Source organism: Microtus ochrogaster, unplaced genomic scaffold, assembly GCF_000317375.1.
Source record: "Microtus ochrogaster isolate Prairie Vole_2 unplaced genomic scaffold, MicOch1.0 UNK32, whole genome shotgun sequence".
In the NCBI taxonomy this organism is placed as follows: domain Eukaryota; kingdom Metazoa; phylum Chordata; class Mammalia; order Rodentia; family Cricetidae; genus Microtus; species Microtus ochrogaster.
In genome coordinates this window covers 4,011,743-4,024,306 of record NW_004949130.1, presented here as the reverse complement: position 1 = coordinate 4,024,306, position 12,564 = coordinate 4,011,743, and the positions used below count along the sequence as shown (strand labels likewise).

Below are 12,564 nucleotides of genomic sequence, written 5' to 3'. Positions count from 1 at the left end.
AAAGAGATATCCTGTCTCAAAAAAAAAAAAAAAAAACACCTCAAAAGAGAGATAGAGAATTTAAGAGTAACTTAGGCTATATACAGTAAGGCTCTTGTCTCAAAAACCAAACCAAAACAAAACAAAAAAATCAAACAAACAAAAATGCAAGGTACCCATGAATGATTTTTGCTAATTGATAACTATGATGTCTCTCCTCCAAGCTGGGAACGCTGACTCTAATTTTATACACCCTGCAAGTCCTACCATCTGTCAAGAAGACCAGCAAGTGAGAGACAAAATTTCAGCAGATCACACCATCAGAAATGTGGAACACTGTGTGTATCTGTGTGTCTGTGTATGATGGGTATCAAACTCAGTGTTCTGCCCATGTTAAGCAAACATTCTTGCACTGAGTTATATCCAAAGGCCAGAAATGTAGAAATTCTATGATAATCTCCTCACCATGGGCTCCCTACCCAGGGAAGGCTCATGCTAGCTTCCTACTCTGCTACTTTCCCAGGCCATAAGCCTTTACATTTTCAACTACTGAGGTCTTGAGATATACATAGCTCTGCTCCAGACATCAGAGATAAGGAAGTGCTGCCTAGTTCAATAGGCTAGTAAGGCCCTTACTGCTGCTAGGTGAAAGATGTTTCAATACAAACAAACTTTAGGAAAGCCACGTGCTGTCAAAATGCAGTGGCTATTGCTATGGCCTGGACCTCCTGATTCACTTAGATGTGAACTTCTGCTCAGCAAACATGTGCCAAAGGAAAGGCACTTAGTGACTATGACCTTAAGCAAACCAGCTGAAATCTCGTGTGGCTGTTTCCTTAGTAGAATGGCACAGCTAAACTCCATGGAGCACAGGACTTAGCACATCTCCAGCCTCAGGAAATAGAAACAGCCTTGAGCTGTTTCACAAGGCCTTGAGCTAGCATAGAGATTCCTCATTTTGGTCAAATTGACCCCAATCACCACTGAAGTTAAAAGCATACAGAAATAGTGCCCACCTTCCTGCAGCTGTGGCCCCCAACTCTCAGAGCTCAGGCAACAAACTAAAAGTGTCACCTGATACGCTCAAGATAAAGAAAAGAAGGTCATGGCTCTTCCCGCTTCTCTGCGCATCACCCCTGCCACTTCAGCCCCGCGCTATAGGAAGTGGTGGACACAGCAGAGGAAGGGGCACTATCACCTCAAATTACAAAGCACAGGACAAAGTTACTTAAGCATACCATTCTCCCCTCCCTTGAGACTCAGGGGCAGCTCAAGTCCTCAGGAGCTGCTGAGAGGGCCCACTTTCCCCTCTCCTTGCCTAGATCACTGAAGCCCAGGACATGTGAGTCTGGGAGCCAGGCCAGTGTTCCTCAGCCTCTGGGACAAGGGTGACAGGGTAGAGAAGACTGAGCTCTTCCCAGGTTCCTTAACCATAACTGAATCTCTTTAGTATCTAATTCCCAAGTCATTTTTAGTAAGAAAATGTGATTGCTTTTGTGGTAGTATCTAGCTCTAATTCTATATTCAAAGCTTCCCACTGCTTACCAGAGCTCTGTGAGTTCCAAGGCAGCTTGGTCTAAACAGTGAGTTCCAGAAATGCCAGAGATACAAATAGTGAGACCCTGACCAGTATCCCCCCACCCCAAGAAAAAGAAAGAGAAAGGTTTAAAAGTAGGGTCAGTAATATGGTTCAATGGGTCAGTGGGTAAAGCTGCTTGCTACCAAGCCTGATGATCCGATTTCCATCCCAGGACCCACAATGTAGAAGCCAAAATCCAATTCCTCTGATTATTATCCTCTGATATCCACATGTACGCCATGGTACTCATGCCCACACATATACACAAACAAACTTTCAAATGTAATAAAGAATTTAAAAAGAAATGCCACATCAAGGGATGAATTTTTTTTTTTTTTGACACAGGGTTTTTTAGTATAGCCTTGGCCTTCCTGGACCTCGCTCTGTAGACTAATCTGGCCTCAAACTCAAAGATCCACCTGTCTCTGCCTCCTGAATGCTGGTGTTAAATGTGTGCACCACTACTGCCTGGCTCAAGGGATGAATCTTAAAACTGACAGTAAGTACACATGCTTTTGTCAAGAAAACAAATGGCACTAGCCAGGAATACATAGTGAGACCCTGTCCCCAAAAGAAAAGCAAACAATGGTAGCATGAACTACAAGAACCAACTTGGAAGGGGTCCACATGTATTGCATTAAGAGATTTATTACCTAAACCAGACATGAATTCAAAGGCAGAGTAACATTCTATCATTTTATACCAATGGCATACAAACACCAGAATAACCCAGTTACAGACCCCTCTAATCTATTTCCTGTTTCTCAATCCTTTGTGTCAGGTTGTCTGGGACACACATCACCCTTGGAACAAGACCTGCAGTAACTCGGGGGGTGGGGATGGCATATACTCATAATCCCAGCACTGCAGAGGCAAAGGGGAAAATAAAGAGCTCCAGGCTAGTCTGGCTACACAGCCAGATACTGTCACCAACTATATTTTTTAATGTGCACTGATGTTTTGTCATGGGTGTTAGGTCCCCTGGAACTGGAGTTACAGACAGCTGTGAGCTACCATGTGGGTGCTAGGAACTGAACTGCCAACACCATGATGGATGTAAGCCACACGTTCACTTTACTGTAGTGCACAATAACAAACACACATTCCTGCCAGGATCTGCTCTAAGGGCTTTATAGTAACACAGTAGAGCCTCACTGTAAGCTTAGTGTGGCGGCTCGCACCTAGAAGCTGGGGCATGAGAACTGCTGTGGTATGAGGCCAACAGCCGGTTTGGACCACGTCTCAAAGAGAAGAAGAAAAACCACACTGTAACCCTAGACATCATTACCACTCCTATTTTCAAACTGATCTCTTCAAAAGAGAAGAGAGCTGAGTGACTGAGAGGCTAATGAGTAGTAGGTGGTGTGGAGACTGCAGACTGGCTAGCACTTGCTCTTTGCTCCCTCTGTACACGACTGGGTATGCACAGACATCTATTTTAAAATGTATTCATCTTAAATTGAAAATAATAGACAGAAAAAAAGCATGGCATATAAAATGATACCTAAGACAGTGTGAAATCAGGTAAGGCATGGGACATACACCAGAAATCTCAGGACTTGGGAGACTAAGGCAAGAGGATCTTGAGTTCGAGGCTAGCTTGGGCTAGTCAGCAAAACCCTGTCTCAAAATCATTGTTATTTTAATGTTAGGGTAGTTAAACATTTACTGTTTGCATTAGAAAATTAAAAGTACTGTCGGAGCTGGGCAGTAGTGGTGCACGCCTTTAATCCCAGCATTCAGGTTGCAGGTGGATCACTATGAGTCTGAAGTCAGCCTGGTCTACAGAGTGAGTTTCAGGATAGCTACGACTACACAGTGAAACCCTGTCTCAAAAACCAAAGAAAGAGACAGAAGGAAAGGAAGGGGGGTGGTTATACTACAGAACCTATTCAAAACTAACCTCAAAGAAATGAGGGGAAAGGCATCTATCTAAGAATTATATCTAAGTGGGTAAGTCAAACTTAAAACTTAGTTCTTCCTGAAAATGAGATGAGGATACATTTCACATCTGAGACAGTTTTTGACCCAGTGTGGACACATACTTGTAATGCAAGCACTCAGGAGGCTGAGGCAGACTGGTTACTTAACAACCTGAGTTTTTTTCTGCAGCCTCATCCCAAAGGCAACCAATTCTTTTTCTATTACCTGCCCCCAGCTTTTTTACCTGCACTCAGGATCTATTTCTTTCTCTAACTCAAACAGACAGACACATACATAAGTACACTGTCCTGCAATTTGCTCTTATGGAGTGATTTAATTTTTGGTTTGAGGATACCGAGAATCACAGTCAGGGACCTCACTGTGATGCTCTCCACACCCTCGGCTAACCCTCACTCTAAGTTGTGCCTATTTTCCATCTTAACCTAAGAGGTCTCATGAAATAGAAGATTTGGGGAGGGTGTAGACTCCACTGGGAACGGCATTCACAAAAAGCTCTTAAAGGTACAAAGACATTTAGAAGAACCCTTGAAGCAGTGTAGGCTAACTGGAGGTGACAGACACTGAACATGTCAGTTCTGTATGTATCACAGGGCTGTGAAGACTACACAAAGGAATAGACACCAAACACCTAGTGTCAGACCCGACTAGCAGTGAGCCCACAGTGGCGCAGAGAGCACTGTTAATTACGCACGGCAGGCTGCCTTACCTCTACACCTTCATTCATGCCATCACCCGCCTAAGCACCCTCTGCTCTTACAATGGAACTAGAGTCAAACTCTCCTCTCCCCACGCTATTCAGCTAAGCTCAACCTTCTTCAGAAAGTTTCCCTTTGACACCTTCAAGGTTGGCTTTCCTGCCTGAGCAGTTTGGGAAGAGCCTGTCTGTCATCACTTCCCACAGTCTCAGTGAGGCCAAGGAATAGTTTCAGAGGCACTAGCTGGGTTCAAAGAGAACCTGGAGGCCAGTTACTGAGTGTGCACACACCAAAAGAGCTAGCCCTTGCTGGAATTTTACCAGACTCAAAGTCCTCATGGCAATACTAAAAGAAATGAGCCATACTCTCCCCATTCTACAGATACAGCATACAGTGTCCCAAGACCAGAATCTACTACAGCACTTTAGATAGAGCTCTGAACACCTCTCTTTGGCAAGAAATTTCCAGATGAAACTATGCAGGGTATAAGGAAGGTGGCCCCTGTCTTTGATACTGCAGGGGTTATGTAGCACTCTTGGTCAGGAGTCCAGACAGATAACCCTCACACCACTTAAGCTAGTACCAAACTTCCACAGACACCATCCCAAACCTCTGCCAGAAACTCAGTCTTTCTTGGGGAATACAATTTAAGTTTAAGCTTTCTGGCCACAAACACATTCCAAACATGCCTTCCTTGGGGTTATAGCTGGGTCAGTTTGGGTTGAATTTAAAGTTTTCCCTGAAATTTGTCTAACTCTATTTACAAAACGTCTCTTGGCTTAAGCGTGTATCTTTTCTATAGATATCAAATGTGTATTTTTAATTTAATCTCTGATGGTCATTTATTCAACAAATTCTTAATTGTTTCCAGAACCTGTGTTCTAGACCCTGGAGATAAATGCAGTGAACAAAATAGGCAAGATTCTTGGGGCTGGAGAGATAGCTCAATCATCAGTGGTCTGCCAAAGGACCTAGGTTCAACTCCCAGCACCCAAATGGCAGCTCAAACCTGCCTGTAACTCCAGTTCCAGGGTTTCTGACACCCTCACACAGACTTACATGCAGGTAAAACATCAATAAACATAAAAATAAATTAACAGAAAAAAATAAAAACAAACCAGGCAATATTCCAGAAATTTGGCAGTTTTTTGGTGTTTCCTTTCTAGGTACTTTAGACACTTCAAAGCAATGGCTGTTCTGTCTTCTCCAGGCTGTCTCTTAGCTCTACATTCTGATTTCCCAATAAAACAATAGCCCATACTGTAGGGGACTATGAACTAACTAAGGTTACATTCTTCCTAACTAGAGTAGAACTAGAGCAGTCCCTAAGAAAAAAGAAACAAAGTCTAAATGAAGGTGTAGGGGAGGGGAGGTGTAGTGGAACATGCCTTTAACCCCAGTACTTAGGAGGGCAAAGCAGACAGAGCTCTGTGAGTTTGAGGCCAGCCTGGTCTACACAGTGAGTTCCAGGACAGCCAGCGCTACATAAGAAAAACCCTGTCTCAAAACAAAGTAAAAACAACAAAGGTGTAGGGAAGAATGCAAATCACAAGAGTGACCTGAGTCACTAAGGAAGATGAGACTGTGGGATGTCAACTAGTAAGAATATTTGATTCACCCTAGAAGTGATGAAGGACTCCATGTCTAGTGGTCATTTAGAAGGAAATAAAGAATTAACAGAAGAACCAGAATTGAAGCCAGGTATGAAGTCACATGCCTATAGTCCCAGCACTTGGGAGACTAAAGCAGGAGGATCTCTCAAATTGGAGGGTAGCTTGGGTACACAACAAGACTCTATCTCCAAAAAACAAAAGCAGAAGCACACACACACACAGAGCGAGAGAGCGAGAGAGCGAGAGAGCGAGAGAGCGAGAGAGCGAGAGAGAGAGAGAGAGAGAGAGAGAGAGAGAGAGAGAAGCCAAGCCCAAGTAGGGGTAGAGATGTCATTCCAAGGACCCAGGGACAGTGAAGTAAAGTGGTCTCTATTTCCAAGTCTATTCTGGATGTGAATGGATGTAATGATATTTCATTTGCATTTTAATAAATAAATCTTGCCTGTGGTCAGTACAAAGCAGCCACACTAGTCAGTCACACAGGCCAAGCCAGCTAGCTCAGTCAATAGAGCATGAGACTCTTAATCTCAGGGTCGTAGGTTTGAGCCCCTCGTTGGACACCAAACACCATGAATAATAAAAATCCAGAGACACATATTGAGGTTCAACCTGAAAAGTAAGAACAGTCAAATCACTAGAGAGCTCTGAACTCTTTGAAATCTTCAGACTAAAAGAGAAAACATTCCTGTTTCATTCCGCTTTATAGTCTACTCTAGTGCTGGGATTAAAGGTGTGTACCACCAACTCCCGGCCTCTATGGTTAACTAGGGTAGCTGCTGAGATTAAAAGTATGTGCAACCACTGCCTGGCCTCTATGGTTAACTACTGTGGCTGCTTAACACTGACCTTCAGACAAGATTTATTAATTTATTATTTATTTATTAAAATACAAATGAAATATCACTACAAGTGGAGGAACATGTATGAAGGGGAGGGAAGAAGTATGAGATTAGGCCTCAGAAAGTGGCACCAGACAGGCAAGACAAAGTGGAGCAGTAAAGACAAGGTAAGAAAATGGATACCACTGCTCTGAAGTGGCCAGCCAAGAGCAAGTCTGATTCATAACAACAAGAATGACTGCCCACACCAAACACTGACAGTCACAAGATCTGAGGAGGCAGCAGTGGTGTAGTGCACACCAAGCCATGTTCAAACTTCTGAGATCAGGGGATGAAAAATGGCTCAGAAATTAAGAGCACTGGTTGTTCTTGCAAAGACCTGGGTTTAATTCTCATCACCCACATGGCAGCTCACAATCACCTGTAATTTCAGACCCAGAGGACTGGAAGCCCTCTTCTGGCTTCAGTGGGTACTGTACACCCATGGTATAGCCACATATTTAGTCAAAACGCCCATACATGTAAAATAAAGTAAGTAAAATCTCAAAGTCCTAAGTTGGATCCTAAAGCATGGCAGATAGGAAATACAACTAAACAAAATGAAATGGGAAGAAGAGCAAGCAGTGACCGGCAGGGTCAACCAACTAAGAAACCCTTACATGGACAGTATCAGAAAAACATTTAGAGCACAACTCAACACTTCAGGCTCTTTTTGAATTAATACTGATTGAGAGGACCCAGTAATGTGCTCTTCCCGCCCCAAACAAAGCAATCCCTTGTTCTAGCCAACATTCTTTGTCCATCTAGGAAAAGCATTATTTTCCACTGAGGACAAAGTCTCACAGAAGGGACAGAGTGGACACACAACCCATGGGATGTTCTAGCCTCCGAGCTCAATAGTGACGTCCCTGGAACGTGGAAGATCAAGGAGACACACAGCTCCTGGTGTAGGGGACTTGACGTTCTCGACAAAGTAAGTATTTAGGATTTTGTTTTTGTTTTTTTTTAAGGATGCTTAAAGCATGCTGTCTTCCAAAAATCCAGAGATAATTTTAGATTGAAAAAAAATCTAGGCTTGCCAAGGGAATCTGAGAACTTTTCTATCTTGGTCTCCAATGCTAACCTACGTATTCGTGTGCAAAAATAGAGGAAGATTAGAATCTCAAATGCCAGACTGAAAAGTTGCCACAACAAACCTGCACTCTTCATATGGAGTCCGTTATCATATGTCAGCCAGAGAGCAAATTGAACAGCAACGAAACCTTTTAATATATTTCCTATGTATATATATCATATTTACACCAAATGTAAAGTATTCCCTGAACTTGTAAAGGAGACATTTTTTTAAGATTGCAAAATGAAAAAAAAATGTATTATTTTCAAGGCACATAAAAACATTCAAACACATACCAAATCAAATCTGTAAGTAGCCCTTTGCAAATACATTCTTAGAACTTTAAGCCTAAAATAAGACTTGTTGAGGAAGTTAAAGTTTATTACGGTTACTGGATGACTACCCTGCCACTTGGGAAATCGATCTTAAAATAAAAATAAAAACAAAAAGGCAGGGCATGTTAGCCTATGGTTCTAATTCCAGCACTTGAGAAGCAGAAGTAGAGAGATCTCTGTGAGTTTAGGACCAGCCTGGTCTACACAGTGAGACCCTGTCTCAAATAAGTAAATGAGTAAATAAAAACAAACAAAAAGGTTAAAAAAATTTAGGCAATTATGAGAAGCAAACATAAACGGAATTTTCTACAATACTGGGTTTGAGATTTCCAAATATATCAACAAGGCGAAAAACGGAATGTTACCTTTGACCCCCATTTGTAAATTTATCCCAAGAAGACAAAAAAATCAGATAAATTTTTTTTGGCATAAGTATTTATCTTGTGACAAAGAGGAAAACAAATAGTCATCAGGGCTTGGATAAATTATGGTACCCGATGGTCTACATACAACAAACATACAAAATGACACACACACATAAAAACATACGTGTGTGTATGTGTGTGTGTATGTATGTATATATATATACACATTGACTGATGTCACCAAAATCTTAGCAGTGGTTGTCACCTTGTCCTAGGTTGTGGGGCCGTGGTCATTTTCTCCCCTGACACTAGCGTGCTGCCGAGAATGTTTTTACAAGGACAGAAGAATGAATCGCTTTCATAATGGCAGTGGGTGAGGAAGGGCACGGACGACGAGCTATTTTCAAATTGGGGGCTCCCCAGGCTGAGCATTTCCCAGGCAAATTTGGTTAAAGTATAAACAAAATTCTTATCATGCCAAGCAGGCGTGCTCTTTTTCCCTTGCTCCACGCGGGGCAGGAAGACACACCCCTGACCCCTGCGCTCGCCCCGCGGGCGTGGATCCTTCCTAGCCCTAGCCCAGCCTTGGCCCTCCCGACCCCCGCCGCACCCACGGGCTCAGAGGGGAGCCAAGAAGGGGCGCGAGGACGGCCGGGCAGCCGCGGGGCGGCCTGAGGGCAGCAGCACCCGACCGTGCCCGTGGACCCAGGTCGCCCACAGGCCGCCAGCCCTTCGCGCACCGCGCAGCGAGCTTCCGGGAGCAGATCCCCCGCGGCGGCCCAAAGCAGAGTCAGGCGTCCTTCAGAGCCGACGCACCCCCAAGGGTCTCAGTCCCGGGCGCGCGCGGAGAGGCCCCTCCGGGCTTCCGTCCACCCTGCCAGCGCCCGCCGAGCCCGGCGTCCTCCACAGCAGACGAGTGAGGGACGGCGCCGAGGAAAGCGGAGCTCCCCGAGGTCGCCTCGATGCCAGCCGCTATGGCGACCCGTAGCCTGCCGCCCACAGTCAGCCCCCGCAGACCCGCGCCCACCGGCGCCAGTACCTCACCTGCGACGCGCCCCGGCTCCCAGCGCACCGCCCGGACCGGCTGTGTACACCGGAAGTGACGTCCGCGGCCGGCCCCGCCCCCGCCCCAGGCGGCCGCTGCGGTTCCCGGCCAGAGCCCACCCTCCCCCCGTGCTAGCTGGGCAGCCGTACTGCTCAAAGTATCTCTCGGGGTTTCCAGCCCCTGCCGGCACTCTGTAGGAGGTCTCGGTTGCTTGATTGATCATTGAAAATTGATGACTGAAACACTGATCGGTAGACACCAGTACCTGACAGGCTGTGCAGAAGCGGAATAGTACTAGCACCCTCAGGAGTTGAGTCGCGAACTGTGGCAAGAGAATACTAGTGTCACCAATCCGTGCGATGATGTTGTAGTGCAGATGGTAGGAGGGGAAAGTGGAAGAGGAAAGGAGTACCCTGACCTAGTGGGTGATCAGGGAATTAGCCCCAGGGAAGGACCAGAAGCTGAGATCCTAAGAAGAAAAAAAAAGGGGGGGGGATTGTAAAACAAACATTAGAGGAAAGGCTCAGAGGTTAAGAGCCGCGACTGAGATTCCAGAGGACACGGGTTCAGAAACCACATGGCAGCTAACAAATGGTAACTCTGACAGCCTCACACAGACATACATGCAGGCAAAACACCAATGCACATAAAATAAAAAGAAATAAATTATTGCCAGGCGGTGGTGGCATTAAGCCTTTAATCCCAGCGCTCAGAAGGCAGAGACAGGAAGGATCTCTGTGAGTTCAAGGTCAGCCTGGTCTACAGAGCAAGTTCCAGGACAGGCTCCAAAACTAAATAGAGAAAACCAAAAACCAAAAACAAATAAAACACCTGAAGGAGCACAATATGACAACACACAGCAAAAAGAACAGGCAAGCCGGGCGGTGGTGGCGCACGCCTTTAATCCCAGCACTCGGGAGGCAGAGGCAGGCGGATCTCTGTGAGTTCGAGACCAGCCTGGTCTACAAGAGCTAGTTCCAGGACAGGCTCCAAAACCACAGAGAAACCCTGTCTCGGAAAAAAAAAAAAAGAACAGGCAAGAAGGACCCGGGTGTAGCTCAGCTTGTGCCGGCTCATATTAGAAGCTCCAGGCTTTGCAAAGAGGGTCTGAGAGATTAATAAACAAATGTTTTAGGCCGGGAGTGGTGGCATATGCCTTTAATCCCAGCACTCAGGAGACAGAAGCAGATCTGTATGAATTTGAGCTCAGCCTGGTCTACATAGCAAATTCAGGGCCAGCCAGAGCTACATAGTAAGATGCTGTCTCAAAAAAAGAAAGAAGTGTTTTCCAGTTTGGCATTGGCATAAAAACAGACAGGTGGACCAATGGAATCAAATCAAAGACCCTGATATTAATCCATACAACTTTGAGCACCTCGTTTTTTACAAAGAAGCTAAAAATATAAAATGGAAAATAGAAAACATCTTCAACAAATGGTGCTGGCATACCTAGATATCAACATGTAGAAGAATGCAAAGAGATCCATGCATAAAACTCAAGTCCAAATGGATCAAAAACCTCAACATAAATCCATCCACATTGAACCTCATAGAAGAAAAAGTGGGAAGTACACTTGAACACATTTGTACAGGAGACCACTTCCTAAATATAACATCAGTAGCACAGACACTGAGAGCAACAATTAATAAATGGGATCTCCTTTGGTAAAGCAAAGGACACAATCAACAAGACAAAGCGACTGCCTGCAAAATGGGAAAAGATCTTCACCAACTCCACATCCGACAGAGGGTTGATCTCCAAAATATATAACGAACTCAAGAAGCTAGACATCAAACCACCAAATAATCCAATTAAAAATGGGGTACACTTCTAAACAGAGAATTCTCAACAGAAAAATTTCAAATGGCCAAAAGACACTTAACGAAATGCTCAACATCCTTAGCCATCAGAGAAATGCAAATCAAAACAACTCTGAGATTCCATTTTATACCAGTCAGAATGGCTAAGATCAACAACACGGAGGACAGCTTATGCAGGAGAGGATGTGGAGTAAGGGGAACACTCCTGCAGTTGCTGGTGGTACTGCAAACTGGTACAGCCCCTTTGGACATCAGTATGGCGATTTCTCAGAATATTAGGAATCAATCTACTTCAAGACCACTGTTGGGCATATACCCAAAGGAAGCATACTCACACCACAAGAACATTTGCTTGACTATGTTCATAGTAGCATATTCATAGTAACCAGAATCTGGAAACACCTAGATGCCCCTCAACCACAGAATGGATAAAAAAAAAATATGGGGGCTGGAGAGATGGCTCAGTGGTTAAGAGCATTGCCTGCTCTTCCAAAGGTCCTGAGTTCAATTCCTGGCAACCACATGGTGGCTCACAACCATCTTTAATGAGGTCTGGTGCCCTCTTCTATGCGTAATAAATAAATAAATAAACAAATAATGTGGTACATTTACACAAAAGAGTACTAGTCAGCAGTAAAAAACGATACCTTGAAATTTGCAGGCAAACGGACAGCTCTAGAATAAAACCATACTGAGTGAGGTAACTCAGACCCAGAAAGACAAATACAATATGTACTCACTCATAAATGGATACCAGACATAAAACAAAGGAGAACCAGGCTATAGTCCACACCCCAGAGAAGCTAGAACCCTCTTCCAGAAATGGAAATGCATCCAGAAATGCACAGCTAACCACTGACCAAGCACCCAGGGTACAATCAAAGAAAGGGGGAAGCGATAAGATGAACAAAGGGGCCAAGACCATGATAGGGAGGCCCACAGAATCAGCTGACCTGAGCTAGTGATCACAGACTCCGGATTGATAACTGGGGAACCTGCATAGAACCGAACTAGGCCCCCTGAATACAGGTGACAATGGTATGATTTGGGCAGTATAAGGGGTCACTGACAGTGGGACCAGAATCTAACTCTAATGCATGAACTAACTTTGTGGAGCCCATTCTCTATAGAGAGATACCTTGCTCAGCTTTGACACGGGGGTAGGAGACTTGGTCCTGCTTCAGGAGGTGATGGTACAGACTTAGTTGACTTCTCATGAGGAGCCTTACCCTCTC

At 44.7% G+C, this 12,564-nt stretch overlaps 1 protein-coding gene across 1 annotated transcript in view; it reads right to left on the bottom strand.

Moving 5' to 3' along the window:
* Kiaa0355 (KIAA0355 ortholog) overlaps positions 1–9,547 on the bottom strand; it is an 85,954-nt gene extending 76,407 nt beyond the window's left edge. Inside the window, exon 1 of the mRNA XM_013354213.2 lies at positions 9,508–9,547. The gene's annotated coding sequence lies outside the window, so the exon portion shown is untranslated. The remainder of the gene's footprint in view (positions 1–9,507) is intronic.
* Positions 9,548–12,564: the final 3,017 nt, after the last annotated feature.